The sequence below is a fragment of the Nicotiana attenuata genome, chromosome 10 (genome assembly GCF_001879085.1).
Source record: "Nicotiana attenuata strain UT chromosome 10, NIATTr2, whole genome shotgun sequence".
NCBI lineage: Eukaryota > Viridiplantae > Streptophyta > Magnoliopsida > Solanales > Solanaceae > Nicotiana > Nicotiana attenuata.
In genome coordinates, this window is record NC_031998.1 from 38,125,371 (window position 1) to 38,134,752 (window position 9,382).

Here is a 9,382-nt window from a genome sequence, read left to right on the forward strand (position 1 = left end):
GATAAACTAGAAGATTCAATGTTGAAATGAAGATAAAATTTCCCAAAATAGCTAAGAAAATCGAAGTCACGAGTGCAGCTCCCAGCTAAATCTATCTGCTTTTCCTAAAAATGGAAAAGAAGCTATTTGTACTAAGCTGACAATTCTGGACAAAAATGCCCCTGCAGGGTTAGTGCGGACCGCACAAAATGGACTGTGGTCCACACTAGGGCTTTGAACTTGACAAAACTGCTCTCTGAACATGGGCACCGCCGACCGCAGAGAATGAACTGCGGAGGCTTCTAGTGCGGTCCGCATTAAATGGACTGCGGACCATATTGGCTTGCCACTTGGAATTTGTAGCTCTCTGATTCTTCTCACTGCGGACCGCAGAGAATGGAGTGCAGCCGCGTTGATCTCAGTGCGGACCGCATAAAATCCTAGTGCGGCTGCACTGCCTCTTTGCCTGAAAATCACCCTCTCTGAATCTCCTTGTGCGGACCGCACAGAATGGTGTGCGGCCGCATTGGGACTATTCTGCCTGAGCTTTGTCTTGTCTTGGTACTTGTGCAAGTTTCACTCCTTTTGAGCTGATCTTTGACATCTTGTCACTTTGTTGATCAAACCTGCAATCAAGCACAACTTATGAGCTTTTTGGGACTCTTTTGTACGAATTTCCAATCAAAACATAAGCAAGAAGGAGTATATAATGTATCAAAATCACTAGTTATCAACTCCCCCAAAATTAAGCTTTTGCTTGTCCTCAAGCAAACAAAATAAGATCCACCCCTTAAGGGAAAATCCAAGAAAATTCGGCTGACTAAAGTAACCTCAACTAGCCTCAATTGGGACTAACAATTGCCCTTAATACAAATGAATCATTAACAACTTTTACTCTTTGAAACACCATGGATTAAGTGCGACACAAGAGCATCAAGAGTTGACTCATCAAAGAACTCTTTTCTATTACTTCGGTCATTGTGGAACCCAAACTCACACATCCTCAACTCTCCCTAAGCAAACCTCACCTTTAGAATAGTGGCACTCAGAACGAGGTCAATGGAAGTTCACTCATCTCTCTCAAGAAAAAGTCACAAGTCCGGCTCTAGGTACCATATGCTTGCCCCTTATGTGAGTATCCACTAATGTAAGCTTCATTCAACTCAAGATCATATAGGGATTTTGTGGAGACATTGTGAAGACTTTTGGTTCAGGGTAGGGAATGTTTTGGTTTAAGTAGGTTCCATCTTCCTTTAAGCACTTCTTTTGATTCGCTTGGCACACATTCACTTGACTCTTTGTGTCATTTCACTTCTTTCTAAGGGGTTAGAGAGACACACTGTCACTCTTTCTTATGCATTTCAAACATTTTCTCCTCTTTCAACTTTCCACACCTTTCATTCTTTGCTTTTCTTGAATCCCTTTTTATTCTTTTTCACATTGAACATTCTTTTTGTCTATTTTCTTTTCTTTCTTTTTCATTGCCTTTCCTTTTCTTCATTTTTGTGCCTTTTTACCACTTTGTTGCAATCCTCGTCTCTACCCCCCCCCCCCCCCCAAACTTATACTTTTGCCATGTGCTAAAGGAAAGATCGGGTGCCAAGGGAGGGTATCTTTTAGAACGTGTATAGGCTTGTATCATGGTTCTTGAAGGAAAAAGGTCTGAGGCTCAAAAGGGTTGACTAGGGATCTTATCATTGGTAGGTTATGGATGTGTTCAACTATCATTTGGACCAAGGAGAGCCTATAATCATGTGTCAAGTTAAATTCACATAGGATTTTGCCTCAACAAACATTCAGGGCTAGTACTAGACTAATGGCTCGGTACTTGGACTTACAATGCGATTACTCACCACACAAGCTATGAGATTGCTAAAGACATAGAGTCGGGGGCCCACAACGACCTTAGATAAGATTTGAGCACACAATGGTCCGAAAAACCACTTGATGATTATCGGTCAACACAAAAGTCTGAAGGTCACGACTTTCACCATCCTAAACACAACAAATTGTTTTTGAACATAAGATCAAAGGCAAATGTGCTAGGTCCAAGTGAAGCTTTGCTTGAGCACCCTTAACTAATAACTACTAAAAACAAAAAGAAAAACGGACTCAAACCCTTAAGAAGGTTGTCACGCCATCCATCATTGGGAAGAGCCACCCGGTTCACACAACACTCCACCTTTGGAAAGAACCGTGGCATTAAGAAAAACAAAGGCTTATTGCAAACTATCAAAACAAGAAGCTACGAATCACAAATAAGAAGCTAAGAACAAAAAATATACGGAAAGTAAAATGAATATATACAAGAGGGGATTTGTCGAATATACAATAGATGGGATGAATATCTACAATGTAACATCACTTTATATATAGACGGCAGAATAGCCTAGTAGACACTTGTACTTGTTCACATTTGTCATCCCGGTCCCTATATTCAATAAAGTTTCATTCAGACACTTATAGTTGTTCAAAGTTGATATTTTAAACCCCTCTGACCATTGACCGAGCATATGTGGCAACTTGATGGCTTAGCTGTACAAGATGCGCATATTTCACGCGTATAAGGAGCGTGAATATAAAAAATTTAGATTAGAAATGAGTAAAATAAGAAGAAAAAGAAAAAGAAAAAAGAAATTAATAACAAAAACATACTACTCCACATTTCTTTCTCATTTTCACCCCACCCCCTCCCCTATCTTTTTTGCTCTGTATCCCTCTCTCCCCTTTTCGTTCTTCTCCAGCCTGCCCTATTTCTTTTTCTCTTTCTTTTTCTTCCTTTCTCTTTCTTCCCCAGTCCTAGGTCATGCCCCATTTTTTTTTCTAAATATTTTTGATAGATCAGATTTCCTTTTCAGTATAAAATCATTTAATTTGATTAATAGACATCTTTGTTTTACATTATTCTTGTATGGTTGTTGTTATGTATGGATAAAGTTAAATATGATTGAGTGTAATATTAAGAGGGATGGGAAATGATGAATGCAATAATGAAGATGGACAAAAATGGCAGAAAAAGTAAGGGAATTGGGTTGCTACTGTGGTTGGCAAGCTGGGTTTTGAAAAGGATGAAAATATTGAAAAATAAGGTGGAATAAAGGTTTTTATGGAGGAATTGGGAATCAAAGAGTGTTCATAGTATTTTTGGCTGGCCAAAGAAATTTTCACAGGATGGCAGTGATAACAGGATAGCATAAAGAGAAGGTGATGGTGAAGAAGAAAGACAAAGAAAAAACAAAAGTTTTTAAAAAACGAAGAAGAAAGACAGAAAGATTATTTATTTTTCATGTAAAATTAAAAAGAAAAGGTGATGTAGCATAATTATATCTGATGTGGATTCTAGCATCATGCGATTGAGAGTCACGCAACGTTATAGGGGTTTAAAATATCGATTTTGAACAATTATAAGTGTCTAGATGAAACTTTGTTGAATATAGGGGCCGGGATGACAAATGCAAACAAGTACAAATGTCTAGCAGGCTATTCTGCCTATACAGACCCAAAGTAAAGTAAAAGTGCGAGAAATGTAGCGAAATGTTAAAAATATATACAAACCAAAGATGAAAAATAAAGAAAGCATAAAAAGTATCAAATATATACAATCATCCGAATGAATCCAAATGTAGGGCCTACCCCCTCAAATGAAAGCTGGCATTGTCCCCAATGCCAACTAAACAAAATAAGCATCAAAAGAGAAAGGAAAAAAGGATATAGCGACTCCCTATGGCTTGTCTGTCTGCATGGGCTCCTGAGTGGTCCCAGGGTCCTCACTGTGCTCGGGAACCTCAGACTGGTTCCCGGTGGTCTGCTGCAGTGCTGCGGGACCTGGGCCTGGACCTGGACAGGCTCCTGAAGTGCATCCTGTGGCTGACTGGAGGAAGCCACTGGTGGGTCGGCCAACTGGATGACTGCATCATTCGCTCTAGGAATCATCCTCTTCCTCTTGGGAGGCCTCTGTGACTGCTCCGGTTGGGGATCAACTGCTGGTACTGGGTCCTGGAGCAGAAAATCCAAAGGCAACTGATCTACCTTCTGTCTGTCAACATCAGCTCTCAGCTCCTTCACGGACTCATTGGAGGCCCGTGTTTTCCTCAGCTTCTTGTGCTCCCTAGCAAGCTCTTTGAGAGCCTTGCTATGTGAAGCAACTGTATCAATAAGCACCTTCTGAGTGTCGAGGATTTTCTTCTGGTTGTCTAAAATTTCTTTGAGAGCATCCTCTATCGACTGGGGAACCTATGGGGGTGGAGGTGCCGACTGAGCCTCTACCGTAGTAGTGAGAGTGGACAACTTGGATGACGCAGTCTGCATCCAGTTGTTTATACTAAGAAGAGCCTGGCTTAGTCGGTGGGCAGTTATTGGATGTACACGGGAAGATGGAATCTCCGGGTCCACTGAGGTGGATGGACCAGGAGGAATAGCAGTGGAAGTAGAGGCAGGCTCAGCAGGGGTCACTACCACAACTGGCTCTTCAGACTGGCCAGTTGGAGCAGTAACCGTACTCTTGAAGTTCTTGCTCCTGGGGTTATCATCCCCCTGCATGCTGTACCAAGAAAATGGGGCCTTCGCTTTGACCTTGATGTCGAAGGGCCTCTTTTCCACTTTCAGATCCCGAAAGTACATAGGGAGAAAACTGGCGAACGGGTAATTTCTCTCATGCTCAGCACCCATAATTGTAATTATTCTCGACATCACATTCCCCACATTGATTGGGTACCCCGCCATAATCGAAGCCACCAAAACTGCCCTGTGAAGAGGTAGGGAGTTGTCATGAGTCGTGGGGTCCAACCTGCTACATACAAATGTCTCCCACCCCCTTGCCTCAAAGTTCAAACTACGCCTCAAAATCTTGACGCCCGCAGTCAACCAGTTGGGGGTGGTGCCCGGGATTGCCAGGTATTGTGCCAACCATGGACGGACCTCCTCACCCATTTCCATCTTAGCCATATACAATGTCTCATCCTCCTCATCAAAGCCAAGGTAGTCGTTGATTGTCTTCCCATCAAACAACACCTTCAAGTTTCGCACCTTGGTCACCTTTGTACCCTTTTTGATATGGGCAAAGTTGGCGTAGAATTCCTTGACCAAGTGCTCGTTGGCATCTATGCAGTCAGACAAAAAGTGAGCCCAGCCAACTCTCTCCCTAAACTGCCTCCTCACATTGGGGTTGTGAGGTAGCAAGTCTCTATCTATGAAACACCTCTCCGGGATCAACTTCCTCACCGGCCACCATTCCCGGAATTTATGATATGCTACCTCACTCACGAACCGGTCTTGCCACACATTCGGTTTCCTAGTCCTAGCAATACCCCCCACCTGTGGTTCACCTCCTTCTCCTACTTCTTCTTCTCCTCCTACTTCCTCATTGCCTCCTACTGCACCCTCTCCAGATAATGAAGCTGTGGGAGAGGTGGAGTGTTCCCAACTACCTTCAGCGGAGCCTTCAGATGACCTAGAAGATACATTCACTGACGCTTGGGCAGTGGGGGGAGGTGGAGGAGTGTCTGTTAGCCTGAACCTCTCCGGCCAGTCTTCCATGTACTCTGGCACGGAGTCAGAAGAAATATCCCGGGAGGGCTCATACTCACTCCTCGAGGACTGGGAAGCAGCTCTATTAGCAGTTTTTATCAACTTTCTTGTCCTTTTAATGTTTTCCCGGACTTGGGGAGTGAGTTTTATCATTTTCTGCTTCCCTCCCCGGGAGGATTCTCCTCTGCCCAGTTTTTTAGTGACTTTACCTCGTTGTTTCACCATTGTCTGCAAACACAATTCAATTGAACTTGTTAGTATCAGTTGCAGCAGTTAAGAATAGAGTTGCAGAATCAAGAAAGAAAAATTGCAGAAATGTTGCAGAAGTCACACAGTGTGTGTCGACGCCCCCTTTTTCTTCCAAAACGGAGTTCGGAATCGGGGATACGACATTCGGGAGGACAACTCTGTTCCCTTGCGAGAATTGGGTTTTTTAGTTTGAAGAGTCGCCACCTAATGATTATAGTGCATTAGGACACTTTAAGGAAGAATTTGAGATGAAGAACCAGAGTTTGGGTAAGGGCTAGAAATTATCTCGAGGGGAAGGTGTTAGGCACCCCTCAAGATCCACTAGTGTGGTTCCCGGCCATGCTACAATTGTGACTTTGAATGCAAACAAACAAGTAAACAAGCAAGCATTGCAAATACGAGAAAACTATTACAAATAAGGAGCACAAAAGGTTAAAAAAATGCTGAATTTTAGGGAAGGAGCAGTTTAGTTAAAAGTGCAAGTAGGAAGAAGTCAAGTACTTAGTGCAAAACAATCTGAAAATTATGTGAAAAACAGAAGTTGAAAGTGCAACAGCTTTTTAAGATTCAGAAAATTGTTAAACTAATAAAGAGGGAGGGGGGGTCCTAGGTTTATATATTACATGGATCATTCGCACAACACTGGTACTCAATTGTACGCATAGTGTTATCGTGTAATCATCATCTCCATGTCTACCCTTTCCCACCCCGTTAAGGTATTGGAGCACGGAATGGTATCGTTTGCCTATTGCACGCTATTACCCGTCCAAGCTATCAGTCCCGGGGCATTAGGACTTCTAATCCTAAAAGGGGAAGAAAGGGATGAGGGCCTTTATGGAGTTTAAAGGACAAAAATTCTAATCGACATTCAAAAACAAGTAACAGGTAGGGGGAATGAACAGACAAACAGGTAAGGCTCACATAAACCCCGTAAATCAGATAACACATAGTTTAGCATGCCTTTACACATACTGGTTTGGTCTTTAAAATTAAAAATTAAGCAGCGAGCGGACTGGTTCGATACATACGTTTAGACAGGAAGCCCACATTAGGCAACTTGGATCCAATTGTCAGAACCTAAGGTATTTTAAGCGAGTGATTTAGAAAGTACTGGTTCTAGAAAAGTAGTCTAATGCCGGAAAGTACAGACTGCAGTCAGTTTAGAAATAAGTTTTAAGAGAATCATGAGTATAAACCATAAAAGGAGTTCCAGAGTCAGAAATACTTAAGGAAAGAGTAAACTGCAGAACTGTTTTAAAGACAATTTCAGGAAGACCAAAACTGAGTTGGAAAATGTTTAGGTAGAATTTTAGAAAGAAACCATTTCAGAAGAGGTGCTGATTTGAAGAACTCAAATGTATACTGATTCAAAAGAGTTTTCGTCAAAAGATTGAGGCTGAAAACATTAAGACATTAGAGACCATTTAACAGATTGTTATTGCTTAAGAAGAATCGGACGAACTTGATGCGGAATCCTATGATATCTATATCTGATTTTAAAAAGTCTGTTAAGAACTGGTAAGAAGAGGTAATTATTTAAATACCATACAGTTTGCCTAATGCATATGCATTCCCTATAGGCATGATTTCTATATGCACTGATTATATGAACGTTAAGGTCCTATAGGCAGGATTTCTACATGACTTATATCATAATTAAACGTTAAACCCTATAGGCATGGTATCTAGGTGACTTGAATCAGAAACATCGAACCATCTTATGTGCAGTATTTCTAGTAAAAAATTAAAGTCCTAAAGTCATGATATCTACCCTTTATTGATGCAAGAAAGTAAAACCCCTCCACACCCTTTTACTAGATTCCCCGAGTTCTATACAAGTTATTACAACCCAATGAATCAACTGAAATAATAGAAATACATCAAAAACTAACAGCTAGATCCAAGCAGCCTAATTCAATCTTAATGTCCAATAATATGTATTTAACCAACTCCGGGGTCTAGATTTCCAAAGCCTTTTCATTATCCAGGATGTTTCAAAGTTTCAAGGAACCTCAGGGATTCCAGGCATTGCTTACACCCAGGATGCCATTATGAACAGGATGGTGCAGTGTGGAATAGCCAGCCCTCAGGCATCCAAGTTCAGAGGGAGCTCAGGGGTCCCAAAGCACGGCTTGCAAGAGAGGGGCAGAACTTATAGCTAGGAGTAAGTGCAAAGTGAAAGGGAATTAAGGGGCCATGACAAGTGGTGGCCATACCAAGCCATAACGTAGACTGGCACACCCCTGACCACTTGCTAGATGAACAAGTTAGGAGCAGGCCTTTTGATGGTCAGACAAAGGTCTGGATAGTTATTAGGACACTATCAGACCTTAGTCAAGGCTCAAGCACATAATGGGGAGAATGGGAAATGGGAGTTGATTGAGTTAAGGAGTTCAATGAACCCAGTTCAGGATCATAGACAGCAATATTAGGGTGCTGCTATGCCCTGAACAATAAACTCACATACAAAGGGGTAAAAGGGGTCTGGATAGTGATTAGGACACTATTAGACCTAAGTCAAGGCTCAAACACATAATGGGGAATGGGAAGTGGGAATTGATTGAGTTAAGGAGTTCAATGAACCCAGTTCAGGATCATAGACAGCAATATTGGGGTACTGCTATGCCCTGAACAATAAACTCCCATACAAAGGGGTAAAAGGGGTAAGGGAATTCATAAAGCATCATATTAACAACAAACAAACAACTGCACAGATTATTTAAATACTGGACTGTAAGAGAAGGGGAAACACGTTATAATATGCTAGAAAACATGTGGACAGAATTAAACACATTGTTCTTGGGGCGTATAAACTAATTGAAACATACCGGTATAGAAGTAAAGAATGCAGAAGAAAGCGAGCAAAGTCCACAACAGTGTGAGTATCAGAAAGAGAGAGTGAAAGGGAATTGTGAACTCAGATGGTATTCTGTGTTCGTGTGTGTTCAAAGAAAGGGAGGAGAGTATTTATAGCTTTGAAAACGTGTAGAGAAATAAGGTAACAAGTACAAGTCTATCACAAATATGGCATGGTCACAAATCAGAATCAAATTAGTATAACACTCTCCTTTAATCAGGGAATTCTTATTCAAACGGATACTAACAGTATTTAAATAAGGAAAGGGAGAATAAGCCTTGTAAATAGAATGGCTGTTGCCATAAGAGAAGCAGTAAGGTAATACAATGGGCAATTAAGTCTAAGTACAAGGTTTGAAATTATTTTTGGAAAGATTCAGGGAGGCCAATCAAGGAAAATAATCAATTACTCCTTAACAGGCGAGTAAAAATCAGCATTTCACAAAGGAAAAGTTTTGAAAATTGATCACAAGTTTTGAGAATCAATCACAGAAGGAACTCAGTATATATAAATGAATGCACAAGTAATAGACACGTGAAGCCAAGTTATGGCAAAATAACAGCATATAGTAGTAACCAAAAGAAGACATTCGAAGCATGGTGGTCAAGTTTCAGTGTTTTAACAATAAAGAAGAAGATCAGAAGCATGCAAAGAACTCAGAACCAAAATAGTCAAGAGAATTGAAGCATACTGCAATTTCAACTGACGAGTTGCACAAACAACTTCAAAGAAATTGAATAATCCCCAGAGAGACTAGGGTTTTCAAAAATC